The 17,066-nt window shown below is 39.2% G+C and overlaps 1 protein-coding gene across 5 annotated transcripts in view; it reads left to right on the top strand.

Moving 5' to 3' along the window:
* The window catches only part of GTPBP8 (GTP binding protein 8), a 222,995-nt gene that overhangs the window by 35,528 nt on the left and 170,401 nt on the right, over positions 1-17,066 (top strand). For all 5 annotated transcript variants that reach the window (XR_013828472.1, XR_013828473.1, XR_013828474.1 and 2 more), the window contains exon 6: positions 4,543-4,657. The gene's annotated coding sequence lies outside the window, so the exon portion shown is untranslated. The remainder of the gene's footprint in view (positions 1-4,542; positions 4,658-17,066) is intronic.

Genomic DNA, 17,066 nt, shown 5'->3' with positions numbered 1-17,066 from the left:
CTGCACATAGTTAATGTGTACAATCTTACTAGTTTGTCAATATTTACTGGCTAAATAAGAGACTAGATGATGCTTGAATAGAGTTTTTGAAGGACGAGTAGGAATTTCCCAGGCAGATAAGGGAAGAAGACATTCCTGACAGAGAGGTGGTAAACAACATGAGTTGGAAGAATCATTAGTCCTAGCTGAGTCAGTATTGCTGGAGCATGATGTGTTCTGAGGGATGATGCTGGGAGTAGTGGTGTCAGATCAGGGACAGAATTTGGATTTACCCTGAAGGCTGGTGATTCCCAGACCTGGCTGATCACAATTACCTGGATAGTCTTTTTTAAATATTTAGAAAATTTTCAGGCCCCACTTCGCACATTCTTATTCATTAGGTCTGAGTAGGGCTCTAATCTGGGTTTTTTAAAAGCTCCTTGTGATGGTGGTCTGCTTTAGGGATCCCTTTCTGGAGGTGACAAAGGAGTCACTGAGATTTAGGCTGGGCAATTTGGGCACCTTGCATCAGAGGACGAGCACTCTGGAGAACAGGTTTGAAGGAGATGAGACTGGAGGAAGGGACCTAAGGGAATCTGTTACAAAAGCTGAGGCAGGAGATAATGAAGGCCTGAATTCCAACACTGGCACTGAAGATGGACAGTATGACTTATTTAGATGTCTGGTACTTAGGTATTTAAATGTCTAGTATGACTTCCAGACTTTTGCCTTGAGTGTGACATGTGGCATCCAAAAGAAGAACCAATTTAGATACATCTAAATAATAGGAATAATGAGATAACTTTTGATGTACTGAGTTTGAGATTGCCCATGGGCTGCCCACAAGAGTATGTCCAATTCGCCAGTTGAATAAATGGGACTGTAGCTCAAAGGGTAATTGCAAAGGGAGGGAGTAGAGATGATGAATATAGGATAACATTTTTAGCGGCTTAGATGAGAAGGGAAGGCCGAGTTTATGTGATAACAGAGAGATGTAGGATCAAGCAGGGTATAGTTTTGTTCTAATTTTAAGGATAGTGCATCAGTTAGGGTTCCACCAGTCAAACAGAACCAGTAGGCGAGATATATATATATATATATATATATATATATATATATATATATATACTTTTGAAAAGAAATTGGCTCGCATGCCTGTAGGGGTTGAATAGTCAAGTCTGAAGTCCATAAGGCAGGCTGTTGTAAATGGCAGTCTGGAAACTCAGGCAGGAGCTGAAGCTGCAGTCTACAGATGGAATTTCTTCTCCTTCATGTCCTCAGGGAAACCACAGTTCTGTTCTCAAGGTCTTTTAAACTGATTGGATTAGGCTCATCCAGATAACCCAGGATAATCTCCTTTACATACAGTCAGCTGGTTGTAGTTGATAATCACATCTACAGAATGCCTTCACAACAACACCTAGACTCATGTTTGATTGAATAACTGGGTGCCCCAGCCTAGTCAAGTTGACACATAAAACTGACCATCACAGACAGAAAGTGGTTTCATCACCTGAACAGGGTAAGAGAAATGGGGCCAAAAGAGTGAGAGAAGCTGGACCTACTAAAGAGATAAAGGTGAGAGAATTGATGAAGAAAGATCCATTCATTCAACCAAGTTTGTGAGCATCATCCCAGAGGAGACAAGCAAAGGTGGGATCAAGAGCTCAGGTAGAGGGGTTGTCTTAAAGATCAACAAGCCTTTATCTTCTGAGCCAGGAAGAAAAATCAAGATAGCTTTAGACATGGCTATGTTTGGGGTACGGTAACAGAACGATGAGGGAGCTCCTATGTTGTCAGTGAAGGGAGATCATTACCAAGAGGGGAGGGTGGGGAGATGGGTTCTGGGCGAGCAGTGGATATTTAAAATCAGAGTTTCCTTGAACTGGGGGATATGGAAGAGGCGTGTGTTCTGTATATTAGGGAGAAAGTAAGGATTTACAGCTATGTTTTTAAAATTTCAAATTTGCAAAGAAAGACTGCCACAGACACAAATGACCATGAAATAGAACCTTGTCCATCTCATTAGCACTTCAAAAAATACAGATTAAAATAATTTCACGGTATTGTCATATAGACACAGTAAAAGCATGGTGTCTCATGTTACTAGGACTTTGGACAAAAATTCAGATACAAAGTGATCCTTTGTTGTTGTAATCATGAAAATGGAAAATGATATATTCACACAATGAGTCAGTGGTTTTCTAATATTTTGGCAGTGGAATTCTTTTTCCCTCACAAAATCTTAACACAGAAATCAAATATATAAAACAGTAAAAGCAGAATTGTAGTGGTTAAGGGTACAAAGGAGAACGCAGGGCCCTCCCATAAAGGCCTCCTTCCCAGGCTCCTAGAAGTACCTCATAAGACACTTCCTAGGGACAGTTTGGAATCCACTGTTGTAAATAAATAAATATGTGTTGATGTGTGCAATTGTTTACCATACATTAAGGTGTTTTCTAAAGCAGTTTAGAAAACGCTATGTACAATGTGATTACATGCAAAAATATACCTCCACACATAGAGAAAAAGGTCTGGAAGGATCTAAATGAAGGTGTTAACAAAGATTATCTTTTCAGCAGTAGGATGGATCTTTTTTTCTTCTATGAGCTTATTTGTACTTTCTGAAGGAAAGAAATACATGTTGCTATTGTAATGAGAAAAAATTATTTTTAACGTTAAGTGTGTATCAAACTCTTAGGATGTGTGTGTGTGTGTGTGTGTGTGTGTGTGTGTGCATACACCAGCATATTCGGAGACATACATTTTTTGGCCCATCCAGCTACGGTCTTTCAGCTCTAATCTCATGCGTCTATACTTTGCTCTGTGATGTGGGGCTGGGATTCTGCAAAACCACATGGTCTTTGCCGGCTGGTGGTTATACCCATATGGACCACTAGAAGGAGATTGGAAGGCAGGAGGAGGAAAGTTCCTGTTTGTTTTCTTATTCCTGGTAGTGTTGCCAAACAGCTCTTCATCCTAGGTAATGACAGTTGCTTCTAGTCCCTGACTCATTTTTACACACTGGCAGAACTAACTGACCTCTCTAAGGTACTAACAGCACCTGAATGATGTTCTTTTGTCAAAGATCTGAGTCCCAGTTCTGCAGATCACTTCCTCCAACAATCTAAATTCTAGTCTTCTCCTTGTCTCCCCAGCTCCAGGGCTTGTAACTGCTTTCAGCAGTTATCTCTGTGTTACCTCAGTGTTGCATGTGTGCTTTTAAGTTCTTAAACATCTATTTAACCAGTTCATTATATTAAATTCTCTCTGGTGAAATACTTAGTATGAGTCTGTTTTACTAACATGATTCTTAAACAAGAAGTGGTCCTAAGAAACAGCCCCTCAAAATGGGATTCTGAGGTTGCTCTGAGCTTTTCCTTAGCTTTGAACACCATAGTGATCTCTTTAGCAAGGGGAAATGGGATTTGAGTATCCATGATACCCTGTGGCATCATACTTAATCACCTGTGGTTGATTGTGATGAAATGCCTTGTGTGGCCCTAAGAGGGACCAGATGACCGTTATGATAGCAATGATGCTTCTACAGGAAATGACAAGCTCAGATCATTAACTCTTAGCTCAAGTCACAGAGAATCAGAGAGTTTCTCTAGTGGCTCTAAAAGAATCACCTGTTTCTTAAAGCTGCAGGGCTGACCTTGACCCAGAATTTAATTTTGTGGGTTACAGAATTTCAACCAGAATTGAATTCATAGATTTGAAAATCTTGTATGTGAAAGTTGGAGCACTGACTGGTAAGAAGAACTCTGAGACTTGGAATAGGAACCATCTAGTTTGACTTAGGAAAAGCTGAGAATCTTGGAGTTGCTTGCCTTCTTGTGTCTGAGGGAACTTGTGTTAAGACCCCATAATATCCTCAAGACCCACTCCAACTACTTCTCATAACCTCTAGAGCTAACCCAGTTCAGATCTCAGTTTGCTCCAAGGGGGCAAGTACAAAGTCTGACATGGAAGGAGATGGTTTACTCCAAAATAATTGCAAAATGTTGCTAATTGACAGAAATGGAAATAATAGTGGATTTTAAGTTATTAGGCTAAAAGAGGAAGGAATATAAAACACTGGATTAGACCAAATGTATTGATAATGGGTCATTATTACGGTTACTAAAGATCTTAGTTAGGGACTTCCCCTGTGGTCCAATGGTTAAGACTGCACACTTCCACTGCAGGGGGTGCGGGTTCGATCCCTGGTCGTGGACCTAGGATCCCGCATGCCGCGTGGTGCAACCAAAAAAAGAAAAAAGATCTTACAGTTAGAAGTGTGTCTAATGGTCTTCTTGGTTGCTTGAAACTTGAACTCAACTATAGCCTATACTCATTGAAGGTAAAATACCAGATTTTTCCTGGCACAATGTGGAAGGAGGAGTCAAAGACTCAGAGAGATTGGAATGGTGGGGTGCATATATAATCTGACTTGCACACCCACCCACCCCCACCTGTGTCCTTTGAGAGGTCACTCACCCCACTGAGGCATTGAGAAAGACATTAATGATGGACTACTTTTGTGTCCTCACAAATTTCTGTGATGGCTGTCTTCTGTAGGCTATGGTGATGGTAGAAGATACTGCCATTGAAATCGGCTCCATGATTTCAGTGAAAACGATGGGATCCCAGAAGGACAAAGGCCAAGTGGCAACAATTAACTACAAGAGACGAGGTTAGTGCATTTACTATAATGGGCAATAGAGACAAAGTGTTAACCAAATATTTTGACTAGCAGGAATCTTTAGTAGTAGCTAATTGATCGTGGTGCCTGTAGGAATTGAATAGATAGCAGCCTATTAAAATATTACTTCATTTATATAGCAGGGACCAGAAACCTAATCTGAGCACCAAAATGGAGAGGAGACATGACTCCTTACTCAATTTCCAGACTTAAACAAGTTCAGCAGCACAAAATCTCTTGATGAACAAGGAAGCTGGTACAAAGATGCTTATCAGTGTCATTTACAGGAACAAAACTTTAGAAACATATAAGTATCCATGTTATTTATTGCTGGTTAGTCAACATATTCACGACTTAATCATTTTATTACTTTTATTACTTACAGTTCTGTGGGTCAGGAGTTTGGACAGAGCTCAGAAGGGATGGCTTGTCTCTCTTCCACATAGTGTTGGCTGGGAGGGCTCTACTGGGTCTAGAGGACCTACAATGGCCTCACTCACAAGTCTGGCACTCCCATGGGGATGGCTCAAATGACTGAGGGTGAACTGGGATGGCTGGGTCTCTCTTTTTCCGTGGTATTACCCTGGCTCACACATATGTGTGGGGCCTTGATTCTCCTCTATGTGGTTTCTCTCTCCACATGGCATCTATCCTCTAGGACCCATCTCCCCATGTAGACTCCCTCTCCAATAGGATAACCTGGACTTCTTTATGCAGCAGATGGATCCACCCTGAGCAAAAGCAGATGCTGTACGGCCTCTTAGAGTCTGAACTCAGAAGTCCCCAAATGCCACTTCCATCAAACTTCATTGGTCAAAACAAGTCAGAAAGGCAGAATAGATTCAAAAAATGGGGAAACAAACACGAGCTCTTGTTGGAAAAAGCAGTAAAGACGTATTGCAAAGAGGTGTGGACACAGAGAGACCCAATTCAGTCACTGGGTCCATTTTCAATAACCTATTACAGGCTAACAAGAAACATATCTCTTAAAAAATTAAGGTACATCCATACAATGAAAAACAGAGTAGGCAAAATTGCTGTAACAAACAGACCCCCAAATATATAATGGTTCAAGCACAATTGATGTTTATTCTCACCCACATTGTGTTCAATACATGATTATTCAAAAATTCAGGCTCCTTCCATCCTTTGACTTTGAATTCCCCTAGGGCCTTGTCATCATCTACATCTAGCTGTAAGAAAAGATAACATAAAGGATACACACCTGCCTCTTAAAAGCATTGGCCCAGGAATAGCACACATCACATGCATTCCTATTCTTTTGGCTACATGTAACTGCAAAGGATCCTGGAAATGTAGTCTAGCTGCATGCCCAAGGAGAAGAAAATGGATTTTGATGAACAGCTAGAAGACTCTGCCACCATCATTTTTTAAAGATAGGCAATGGCACAGGGAAATGCTCACATTATATTAAATGAATGGAAGGCATTACAAAACTTTGTATGACTCCAAGTTGGGGAAGGGGCAAAGAGAAATGTATATCTGGAGTGAAAATGGTACCAAGATTTTTATTTCTGGTTGGTGAGAGTACAAAAGTTTTATCTTCTATTCTTTTCATTTTCAGAATTGTATTCAGTGAACACAAATGACCTCCATAACATGATAAATAATTTTTTTAATGTTAAAATATCTAAATTATAAACTCAAAGCACTCTTTTAGCATCATTGCTGATGATCAATCTGTCAACTCCTAGAAGCTCGTAGAAATGTAAAGAAAAAATGCCCATTGATGATAGCATTACTTTTGCCACTCTGTTTTCTGAAGTATTTAGGGACCAGCATACAATTTTAATACAGAAAATTCCTAATTTAGAAAAGCCATGTCTAAGTGCATTGTTGAAACTGAACATCTTCGCCCATAAAGTGAACGTAAAACATGATGAGGAGGAACCAGAGCCAGCCCCCCAAAGCCACTTTCCTCCAATCACTCACGTGATCGGTTCCGGCCAATGGTGTCCCGGCCGTTGGTTCCATAGAGGACAACTATGGATTCCAGGATTGTTACAGAAAAGTGCTTTCCACCATCAAGATTAAAACAGCAGGAGCACATCTTCCCTCAGCTTGGGTCACCCTCACCCTAACAAGCTCTGGCACTCAGAGTGGGAGCTTACATCCTGCCATGTTCCCAGAACCAGTTTCTCAATCAGGTGGGAAGTGGGAGCTGAGATCTCTCAGCAGTGAGCCCCTGGCATGGTGGGAGCAAGAAGGTGGAGGGGAGAGCTGGGTTCTAGGCCTGGGCAGGGGTCCCCATGTGGCATGATCACATTAAGACCCAGGATTCTGAGGGAGATATAGTGGTGGGGTGTCAGATTAGGATGATGGGAGAAATGCTAGGGACTCCTAAGATGGGGAAGAGATGTTTTTCCCATTCACTTTCCCCTTCATAGACGTAGTGATCTTGAATACTTTAATTCCTCTCCATCTCAAGTCCTCTGTCATCCCAGTTCCTTCACTGTCCTCAGCTCCAGTAACCTTCACATTCACTTCACTTCAGTCACATGCTCTCAAATCATATCCCAAATCTTGCCATCATCCAGAATTACTCCATATCTGATATCATAAATTCAGACATTTTTCTTTCTGATGATAGCGTCCTATCTTTTCAACTTTCTTACTCAAGTTATTTCTTATAAATCTGATCTTAAACCTTACTGGATCACCAGTCCTTAACCTCTTACTGTCTTCACATCAGTACCCTTCTTTGTATACAGCTTAGATTCTCCCAGTCCATTGCACGCCAACGTTATCAATCCCCTGTCCCCGTTACTTCCATCACTTTTGCCTAGCCAAAGTCCAACCCTTTATTAATTCCACTCTCTGAATTTTCTGTAATTATGGGGAAAAAAACTGAAGTCCTCAGACAAGAACTCTCTCAACTTACTAATGTCAAACCTACAAATTTACCTGTGCCTCCACCATCCTATCTTCCATTCCTCCAGTTACAATGCGTAAGGCAATCCTCCCCTCACCTGAGGTGAATCCCTTCACTGCCTGTCTCCATCCAGTAAAAGCTTTTTCAGAAAAAGGATCATGTATGCTTGTTAACTGCTGCCTCCAGGACCTAGCAGAGTATCTGGCACATAACAAGTGCACAGTATTTATCAAATGAATAGCTTTGGTGAGTTTTGGAAAAGATAGGGACAGAGAAAGGGAATAAAAGAGTTATTCTTCCTATCCTATTTTACTGTTTTTGGTCAGAAGAGAGAAGAGTATTTTGAGAAGGAGAGCAGAATTTTTCTCATACATAAAGGACAGAGGTTGATCAAGAATTGACAGTATTTGAACTGTTAATAATTCTTACATTTCAGAAGTCACCTGAGTGGGTGAAAGTCATTTCCATGCACGTATTAGCTGTGTATAATTTATTTTCCTGAGAAAAATTCTTCCTTTAGAATAAATTTCCAAATAAATTCCTTTAGAATAAACTTCTGTCATCTAGAATAATTTTATGTACAAATCCCCTTCATCCTTTAATTCCTAGTTCCGCTGCCCCTTGTTCACCTCCCCCAAAATCTGGAACTTATCTCTTCCATCTCTGAACTCCCATCTCACTTTCTCTCTACCTCTTTTATGATACTGACTGCCCACAGTCTGCCTTGTTCTTGAGACATTTGTACCGAGTTCTGTAAGCACTTTCATGCAGGGATGTATATCCTCCCTCCTGCTGGCACATGGGTGCTCAGTAAATACTTGTTGAATAAATACTGAATGAATTAAGTAATGAATAAGAAAAGTCTTTCAATAAGAACCAAATACTAGCCTGGCATCACGAATTTCTTAATTCAAGAAACACAGTCGTTCTAGAAGTCACAGGAACACATTTGAAAGGCTAGGCATACATAGGCATAATGTGTTAATAGCCCACACGATAGTCTCCAAAAATTTTCCTTGATTCTAAAAGGCATCCTGTCACAGGTTTTAATTTAAAAAGCATGCTTCTACCTGACTATACTTTTTGAAAATGTTGGCATTTTTAGGGCTGTTACAAAAACATTTTCTTTCAAAATGTAATTTGCACGCAAAAGCCTTAAGGAGACAGCCTCTGACTTGTACTCCAGAACTTTCAGAAGATATAAGACTAACATGTTTCATTTGAATTCCTGAAGTGAATTTTGGTTTGGATTTTGATCTGAATGTATAGGTATAAATCCCAGTTTAAGATCTGGAGTATATAAGAATTATAATTTTCTTGGGTCAAATGCTGAATTTCACTTTATGGAAATGTGTAAAGATAACCCCTTACAAGAATCTTATAATTATCTAAAGATACATGAAGTGATGATTGAAGAAAATGAAGAGTTTAGAGAAAAAAAGGTAAGAAATGAGTTCCCAAAACACAGAAGTAAAAAGAGAGTGGAATTAAAGCAGCCATTATTGAGAAATCAGACTCTTATAGAGCAACCTTTCAAACTCCATTCAATATATACTTTATTATAACATTTAGCTTCACAATAGAGTATAACTTAATAGCTTTAAGTGTAATTATTCCCCACGGACCTTTACACAGACACCTTAACAGCATTTGCTGAGGAAATCCACAGTCCGCAGTTATGGCTTGCTCAATACCCACCTCTCCACCAGGGGGCAGCAAGAGGCTGTACCCAGATTACTCTCTAATGGCTCCTGGTTTAGTTAGAAGCCAAGCAGAGCCTAATCTACATTCCAGCTCGCCAGTGGAATCCCAGCTTCACAACCTCAGACAGAATGGAGACAAATCGACTTATCCCTGGCAGAAGAGATGCAAATTATCAAAGAAACGTCTTACAGCAAAGTAGATGCACATGATTTCAAGGCTTTGCCCCTAACTTGGAAGCAAGTCATGTGACCTGAAGGCATAGTTTTGGCCAGGAGTGGCTTAACCTAAATTTATTTTCAAGGCGCAGAGTCACTTGAACCTGGGAATGGCAAGACTTAAAAAAAAAAAAAAAGTTGATAATCAGATAATTGGATATATTTTTTCTACATTAAAGACTCAATGCCCAAGAACTGACCTTGGAGAAAGTGAAATCATTATTCCAGCTCTTTGACAGCCTTGAGGCAAAATTTCCAAGTCAAATTTATAAGGCGTATAGGGATTTGGTTGCTTGTTTTGCTTTCTTCTCTCTTGCCAGTTACCTCCTGAGATCCGGGCATGGATCAGTAAAATCCCTCTGCCGTGGCTGCCAGCAAGTCTGTGCCTGACTCGGCGCCTTGCTGAAAAGGTACCAGGGCCTCTAGTGGAACATAACACCCTAGTACTAAGCCAGGGGACAGAGCCAAGCCACATTTCAGTGTCTGCCGTGAACCAAGCTCTGAGCAGGGGCCATCTTTTCTGCCCAAGAAGTTGTTACTGGCCTCTTTCAAGTGTTTGCTTTTGCGACTAAACTGGTCAAGAAAATGTTTTTGAAAATTAGGGTTCACTCAGAAAGGAGATAGTCTGTCTACACCTGACATTTTCAAGAGACACATCATCTGTGCACCCAGATACACTCACAAAAACACACATACAGAGATGCACACTTGCCAAGAAACAAAAAGTTCTCAGGAGAATCATGGTCCTGAAAGCTTTCTCTCTTTTACACCAGTATTTACTGCTATCTCTTCTCATAAAATCTACTATAAGAGATGCTGGCATAGCAAGAATTTTACCTCAGGAATATATAAGAAAACATGATCAGGGCAGTAAGCAGATGTATTCAAATAGTGACAAGGTACTCAAGTGTGATAAAGCCAGTACATGGAGTCACATCTAACTCAGGTCAACTCTAGAATAAAAACGAAGGATATTAAAATTGGCATGGAAAATCTCCCCCCATGAGCATGTAGGCATCGCAAGAACAGGAATGTTTAGTTCCTTTTTCTAACAAGAAGCTATTCAGTTCCTCATTCTGAGCTAAATGCCTAGAACAGTTCAGATGCTCAGTTAATATATCAAATGAAAAAAGTGCTTAAGAAAGTTACCGCATCAGAGACCAACATCTCTTAGTAAGTCCATTTCAGATAATCTTTCACCCCCTCCAGCATGAAAGCAGATCATGATTTCTTCAGTTGAACACTAGCTGATGTAGTTGTCTTGAGTCAAGGGGCCATGTTGTATGCATCTTTAACAACAGTCATATCCAGAGAGGCAAGCTGTTTACCCCATCGGCACAGATGCTGACTGAATAAATGAAGATTCCCATCTCACACTCTCTCTGGGGTAGTGTTGCCAGATTGAGCAAATAAAAATAGAGGATGCACAGTTAAATTTAAATTTCAGATAAGTGAATTTAGCATAGGACAAAGACTTATACTAAAAAAAATTCACTAACTAAAATTCAAAGTTAACTGGGTGTCCTGTATTTTATCTGGTAATCCTAGTCTGCAGCATATACTACAGCATTTTGCTCTTCCTGAGCAAAATAGTGGGAGAATTGTCTAACTTTTTAATTGTTGGACTTCCCTGGTGGTGCAGTGGTTAAGCATCCGCCTGCCAATGCAGGGGACACGGGTTCGAGCCCTGGTCCGGGAAGATCCCATATGCCCGTGTGGTTCCCACATGCGGAGCAACCAAGCCCGTGTGCCACGACTACTGAGCCTGTGCTCTGAAGCCTGCAAGCCACAACTGCTGAGCCCATGTGCCACAACTACTAAAGCCCATGCGCCTAGAGCCCATGCTCTGCAACAAGAGAAGCCACTGCACTGAGAAGCCCACACAACGCAACAAAGAGTAGCCTGCACTCGCCACAACTAGAGAAAGCCCTCATGCAGCAACAAAGACCCAACGTGGCCAAAAATAAATTAATTAATTAATTAAATTCTATTAAATTAATTAATTAAGTAATTGTGACCTTTCTCTCGGGTGACACAGATTGTATCTTTTTTTTAACACATTTATTAGAGTATAATTGCTTTACAATGGTGTGTTAGTTTCTGCTTTATAACAAAGTGAATCAGCTATACATACACATATATCCCCATATCTCCTCCCTTTTGCATCTCCCTCCCACCCTCCCTATCCCACCCCTCTAGGTGGTCACAAAGCACTGAGCTGATCTGCCTGTGCTATGCGGCTGCTTCCCACTAGCTATCTATTTTACATTTGGTAGTGTATATATGTCAACGCTACTCTCTCACTTTGTCCCAGCTTGCCCTTCCCCCTCCCTGTGTCCTCAAGTCCATTCTCTACATCTGCATCTTTATTCCAGTCCTGCCTGTAGGTTCTTCAGAACCTTTTTTTTTTTAAATTTTATTGTGACCATCAGTTGAAGGTCAATTGGAGGCTCCTCTCATTTAAATCTTTATTTGCTCTTGCTAAAATAAATATTTGTATGGGGGAAAGAAGTCCTTTAAGAAGACCTTCTGGGGACTTCTCTGGTGGCACAGTGGACAGGACTCTGCACTGCCAATGCAGGGGTTCGGGGTTCAATCCCTGGTCAGGGAACTAGATCCCACATGCATGCCTCAACTAAGAGTTCTCATGCCACAACTAAGGAGCCCTGGAGCCGCAACTAAGGAGCCTACATGCTGCAGCTAAGGACCTGGCGAGCCACAACTAAGGAGCCCACCTGCTGCAACCAAGACCCAGCACAACCAAAATAAATTAATTAATTAATTTTTTAAAAAGACGACTTTCTGTCTTCAATCATAAAATCAGATTTAAGAATAAAGAAAAAAATAAGATGCAAATATAATTCTGACAGAATAACAATTATTCTCCAAAATAAGCCCCCAAACTGAAATTAAGATGCCTAGGATACATTTATAGTTAGCACAAATACTAAAGGAATAAACAATAATTTTCAATTGATCAGCTAACATTTTGTGAACGCTTGTGGCTTTAAGAATGAATAAATAGAAATGTTAACAGGAGGTGGGAAAACATCACAGAAGCACTGACTTTTAAAAAAAGGAGCAGTCACATGTAGAGAAGCAGTCACAAGAGCCTCTACAACTAAAGGAAATGAGAGTTGCGCGGAGGGCAGAGTTAGTAATACACAGCAAAACAGGGCTAAAATATTTCCTCTTTTTATTTTTGAATTTTATTTTATTTATTTTTTTATACAGCAGGTTCTTATTAGTTATCCATTTTATACATATTAGTGTATATATGTATACACTATATACACGTATAGATTCCATATATATGTGGTAGCATACAGTATTTATTTTTCTCTTTCTGACTTACTTCACTCTGTATGACAGTCTCTACGTCCATCCACCTCACTACAATTAACTCAATTTTGTTTCTTGTTATGGCTGAGTAATATTCCATTGTATATATGTGCCACATCTTTATCCATTCCTCTGTCGATGGACACTTAGGTTGCTTCCACATCCTGGCTATTGTAAATAGAGTTGCAATAAGCATTGTGGTACATGACTCTTTTTTCTTTTTTTAACTTCTTTATTGGAGTATAATTGCTTTACAATGGTGTGTTAGTTTCTGCTTTATAACAAAGTGAATCACCTATACATATACATTATCACCATATCTCCTCCCTCTTGCATCTCCCTCCCACCCGCCCTATCACACCCCTCTAGGTGGTCACAAAGCACTGAGTTGATCTCCCTGTGCTATGCGGCTGCTTCCCACTAGCTATTTATTTTACATTTGGTAGTATATATAAGTCCATGCCACTCTCTCACTTCGTCCCCGCCCATGTCCTCAAGTCCATTCTCTGTGTCTGCATCTTTATTCTTGTCCTGCCCCTAGGTTCTTCAGAACCACTTTCTTTAAAAATTTTTTTAGATTCCATATATATGTATTAGCATACGGTCTTTGTTTTTCTCTTTCTGACTTACTTCACTCTGTATGACAGACTCTAGGTTCATCCACCTCACTACAAATAACTCAATTTCGTTTCTTTTTATGGCTGAGTAATATTCCATTGTATATATGTGCCACATCTTCTTTATCCATTCCTCTGTCAATGGACACTTAGGTTGCTTGCATGTCCTGGCTATTGTAAATAGAGCTGCAATGAACATTGTGGTACATGACTCTTTTTGAATTATGGTTTTCTCAGGGTATATGCCCAGTAGTGGGATTGCTGTGTCGTATGGTAGTTCTATTTTTAGTTTTATAAGGAACCTCCATAGTGGCTGTATCAATTTACATTCCCACCAACAGTGCAAGATGGTTCCATTTTCTCCACACCCTCTCCAGCATTTATTGTTTGTAGATTTTTTGATGATGGCCATTCTGACCAGTGTGAGGTGATACCTCATTGTAGTTTTGATTTGCATTTCTCTAATGATTAGTGATGTTGAGCATCTTTTCATGTGCCTCTTGGCCATCTGCATGTCTTCTTTGGAGAAATGTCTATTTAGGTCTTCCACCCATTTTTCAGTTGGATTTTTTGTTTTCTTGTTATTGAGCTGCATGAGCTGCTTGTAAATTTTGGAGATTAATCCTTTGTCAGTTGCTTCATTTGCAAATATTTTCTCCCATTCTGAGGGTTGTCTTTTCGTCTTATTTATGGTTTCCTTTGCTGTGCAAAAGGTTTTAAGTTTCATTAGGTCCTATTTGTTTATTTTTGTTTTTATTTCCATTTCTCTAGGAGGTGGGTCAAAAAGGATCTTGCTTTATGTCATAGAATGTTCTGCCTATGTTTTCCTCTAAGAGTTTGATAGTGTCTGGCCTTACAGTTAGGTCTTTAATCAATTTTGAGTTTATTTTTGTGTATGGTGTTAGGGAGTGTTCTAATTTCATTCTTTTACATGTAGCTGTCCAGTTTTCCCAGCACCACTTATTGAAGAGGCTGTCTTTTTTCCATTGTATATTCTTTCCTCCTTTATCAACAATAAAGTGACCATATGTGCGTGACTTTATCTCTGGGCTTTCTATCCTGTTCCATTGATCTATATTTCTGTTTTTGTGCGAGTACTATACTGTCTTGATTACTGCAGCTTTGTAATATAATCTGAAGTCAGGGAGCCTGATCCCTCCAGCTCCATTTTTCTTTCTCAAGATTGCTTTAGCTATGTGGGGTCTTTTGTGTTTCCATACAAATTGTGAAATTTTTTGTTCTAGTTCTGTGAAAAATGCCATTGGTAGTTTGATAGGGATTGCACTGAATCTGTAGATTGCTTTGGGTAGTATAGACATTTTCACAATGTTGATTCTTACAATCCAAGAACATGGTAAATCTCTCCATCTGTTTGTATCATCTTTAGTTTCTTTCATGAGTGTCTTATAGTTTTCTGTTTACAGGTCTTTTGTCTCCTTAGGTAGGTTTATTCCTAGGTATTTTATTCTTTTTGTTGCAGTGGTAAATGGGAGTGTTTCCTTAATTTCCCTTGCAGATTTTTCATCATTAGTGTATAGGAATGCAAGAGATTTCTGTGCATTAATTTTGTATCCTGCTACTTTACCAAGTTCATTGATTAGCTCTAGTAGTTTTCTGGTAGCACCTTTAGGATTCTCTATGTGTAGTATCATGTCATCTGCAAACAGTGACAGCTTTACTTCTTCTTTTCTGATTTGGATTCCTTTTATTTCTTTTACTTCTCTGATTGTTGTGGCTAAAACTTCCAAAACTATGTTGAATAATAGTGATGAGAGTGGACAACCTTGTCTTGTTCCTGATCTTAGAGGAAATGGTTTCAGTTTTTCACCATTGAGAGTGATGTTGGCTGTGGTTTGTCATATATGGCCTTTATCATGTTGAGGTTAGTTTCCTCTATGCCTACTTTCTGGAGGGTTTTTATCATAAATGGGTGTTGAATTTTGTCGAAAGCTTTTTCTGCATCTATTGAGATGATCATATGGTGTTTTTCCTTCAGTTTGTTAATATGGTGTATCACATTGATTGATTTGTGTATATTGAAGAATCCTTCCATTTCTGGGATAAACCCCACCTGACCAGGGTATATGATTCTTTTAATGTGCTGTTGTATTCTGTTTGCTAGTATTTTGTTGAGGATTTTTGCATCTATATTCATCAGAGATGTTGGTCTGTAGTTTTCTTTTTTGTGACATCTTTGTCTGGTTTTGGTATCAGGGTGATGGTGGCCTCGTAGAATGAGTTTGGAAATGTCCTCCCTCTGCTATATTTTGGAAGAGTTTGAGAAGGATAGGTGTTAGCTCTTCTCTAAGTGTTTGATGGAATTTGCCTGTGAAGCCATCTGGTCCTGGGCTTTTGTTTGTTGGAAGATTTTTAATCACAGTTTCAATTTCAGTGCTTGTGATTGGTCTGTTTATATTTTCTGTTTCTTCCTGGTTCAGTCTCAGAAGGTTGTGCTTTTCTAAGAATTTGTCCATTTCTCCAGGTTGTCCATTTTATTGGCATAGAGTTGCTTGTAGTAATCTCTCATGATCCTTTGTATTTCTGCAGTGTCAGTTGTTACTTCTCCTTTTTCATTTCTATTGATTTGAGTCTTCTCCCTTTTTTCTTGATGAGTCTGGCTAATGGTTTATCAATTTTGTTTATCTTCTCAAAGAACCAGCTTTTAGTTTTATTGATCTTTGGTATCATTTCCTTCATTTCTTTTTCATTTATTTCTGGTCTGATCTTTATGATTTCTTTCCTTCTGAAAACTTTGGGGTTTTTTTGTTCTTCTTCCTCTAATTGCTTTAAGTGTAAGGTTAGGTTATTTATTTGAGCTATTTCTTGTTTCTTGAGGTAGGATTGTATTGCTATAAACTTCCCTCTTAGAACAGCTTTTGCTGCATCCCACAGGTTTTAGGTCGTCGTGTTTTCATTGTCATTTGTTTCTAGGTATTTTTTGATTTCCTCTTTGATTTCTTCATTGATCTCTTGATTATTAAGTAGTGTATTGTTTAGCCTTCATGTGTTTGCATTTTTTACAGTTTTTTTCCTGTAATCGATATCTAGTCTCATAGCATTGTGGTCAGAAAAGATACTTGATATGATTTCAATTTTCTTAAGTTTATATAGCTTGATTTGTGACCCAAGATATGATCTATCCTGGAGAATGTTCCATGAGCACTTAGAAGAAAGTGTATTCTGTTGTTTTTGGATGGAATATCCTATAAATATCAAGTCCATTTTGTTTAATGTATCATTTAAAGCTTGTGTTTCCTTATTTATTTTCATTTTGATGATCTGTCCATTGGTGAAAGTGGGGTGTTAAAGTCCACTGGTATGATTGTGTTACTGTCAATTTCCCCTTTTATGGCTGTTAGCATTTTCCTTATGTATTGAGGTACTCCTATGTTGGGTGCATAAATATTTACAATTGTTATATCTTCTTCTTGTACTGATCCTTTGATCATTATGTAGTGTTCTTTGTCTCTTGTAATAGTCTTTATTCTAAAGTCTGTTTTGTCTGATATGAGAATTGCTACTCCAGCTTTCTTTTTATTTCCATTTGCATGGAATATCTTTTTGCATCCCCTCACTATCAGTCTGTATGTGTCCCTACGTCTGAAGCGTGTCTCTTGTAGACAGCATTT

Source organism: Stenella coeruleoalba (assembly GCF_951394435.1).
Source record: "Stenella coeruleoalba genome assembly, chromosome: 5".
In the NCBI taxonomy this organism is placed as follows: Eukaryota; Metazoa; Chordata; class Mammalia; order Artiodactyla; family Delphinidae; genus Stenella; species Stenella coeruleoalba.
This window is presented reverse-complemented; position numbering and strand designations above follow the sequence as displayed.